The 2033-nt window shown below is 42.4% G+C and overlaps 1 non-coding gene across 1 annotated transcript; it reads right to left on the bottom strand.

Moving 5' to 3' along the window:
* Nucleotides 1-270: 270 nt before the first annotated feature.
* On the bottom strand, nucleotides 271-376 carry LOC125123775 (U6 spliceosomal RNA). The gene has a single exon (XR_007134155.1). It is a non-coding gene; the product is annotated as a U6 spliceosomal RNA (small nuclear RNA).
* Nucleotides 377-2033: the final 1657 nt, after the last annotated feature.

Below are 2033 nucleotides of genomic sequence, written 5' to 3'. Positions count from 1 at the left end.
CATATATATGTATTTGTTTACCTATATATGTTTCTTTTTAAAATTGTTGGTATTGATATTATTTTATTATAAAATATATGTAACAAAACATCATTTTAACAATTTTTATAAGTACAGTTCAGTGATATAAATACATTAATATTGTTGTGCAACCATCACCACCAACTATCTCTAGAACTCTTTCCATCCTGCAAAACTGAAAATCTATACCAATTTAATAATAACTTCCCATTTCTCTCCTCCTCCAACTCCTGGACCACCACTTTTTTTTTTAATAGGTAATACTTCACCAATTTTCATGCCATGCCTGTGCTCAGGCCATGCTAATCTTCTCTATGTGTTCCAATTTTGGTATATGTTTTGCCAAAGGAAGAATTGTTGTTTTTTAACTTTATTTTTCTTTCTATCTTTTGGCCACTTTGCCTGGAACAACATCAAGCATACTAACATTCACATTATAAGGGTCCCAGAAAGAGAAGAGAGAGAGAAGATGGCATAGAACACATTTAAAGAAATAATAACTGAAAAATTTCCTAAACTGTTGGAGAAAACATATATCCAGGTACATGAAGTACAGAGTCCCAATAATATGAATGCAAAGAAGTCCAAACCTAGACACATTAAAATAACAAAAATTAAAGCTAAAGAGAGAATCATAAAAGCAGCAAAATAAAAGCAACTAGTTGCCTACAAGGAAACTCATGTAAAACTATCAGCTGACTTTTAGGCAGAACCTTTGCAGGCCAGAAGGTAGTGGCATGATATATTCAAAGTGATGAAAGGAAGAAATCTACAACTAAGAATACTGTACTCAGTAAGGCTATCATTAACACTTAGAGAAAAGACACAATTTTTACAGAAAAACAGAAGCTAAAACCTGGCTTTATAAGAAATGCTAAAGGGAGTTCTCTAAGCTGAAAAGACCACAGCTAGCTATAGGAAAATTATGAAAGAAAAAACCTCATTTGTAAAGCAAATATACAGTAAAGATAGTGGATCAACTATTTAAAAGCTAGAATGAAGGTTAAAAGACAAAAGTAGTAAAATTATCAATATCCAAAATAATTATTTAAAGGATTCACAAAAAAAAGATAAAAAACATGATGTCAGAAACATTCAAATTGAAGAGGGGACTAAAAATGCAGGATTGTTACCATGTGTTCAAATCAAAGAGATCAAGTCTGAGATCTGAAAAGCAGAGGGAGAATCAAACAGATCATCTGAACTACTGGCACAGTCACCAAAAACCAAGATGCTTGGGTAGGGCTGGGCACCGAGACCTCGGATCTGGAGGCGGTGCAGAGACTGCCTGGGGGACTAGGAAGTGGTCCATTGGGTTGGTGTGGCAGAGACTGCCTGGGAGACTAGGAAGTGGAGCATCATGGGTGGAGGGAGCAATACACTAAGGGCTGGGGAGTGGAAAGCCACATCAGAGGGAACCTGGATCCACAGGAGAGACAAGGTACCAGTGTTGGGGAGGAGTGGGCCGCCACAGAATACTCCTTGCACCACGGCGAGCTCACTTGCCCACCAGCTAGCAGAAAGCAGTGCTTCCCAGTGCATTCCCCCTACCACTACCCCACACGTATGCAACTGACCTAAGGCTGCTTGCCATCCCAGAGGGCTGGCTTCACCATTTGCAGGAAGCCTACCACCTCAGGGACTTTCCCTGCCCTGGCCTGCCTGCCCTCTGGAGGGGCTATGCCCCCACAGAGCAGTGTCCAGCACCACCAGCCCCCTGGAAAAGGCCTGCAGCCCAGAAACAATAGAGTAAGCTCTGCCCGGCCATACAAAATCTGCTTCCATTGCGGGGCAGTCCTGCCAGTTCTGGCTGCCCTGGGGAAGAGCCCCTTGGTTTCTCAGCAGCGTGGATAGCTGCTCCTGCCCTCAAGGGGTGCTGCACTCCTATGAAGAAACTGCCCAGCACTGCCAGCCCCCTGGAACAAACCCCGCAGCCCAGAAAAGCCAGAGCAAGTGTGGCCCAGGATGCAAAATCTGCTTTGATTACAGGTGGTCCTGTCAGTTCTGGCTGC

Source organism: Phacochoerus africanus, chromosome 3 (genome assembly GCF_016906955.1).
Source record: "Phacochoerus africanus isolate WHEZ1 chromosome 3, ROS_Pafr_v1, whole genome shotgun sequence".
Lineage (NCBI taxonomy): Eukaryota > Metazoa > Chordata > Mammalia > Artiodactyla > Suidae > Phacochoerus > Phacochoerus africanus.
Note: the sequence above shows the minus strand (reverse complement) of the source record. Positions and strands in the feature narration are given on the sequence as shown.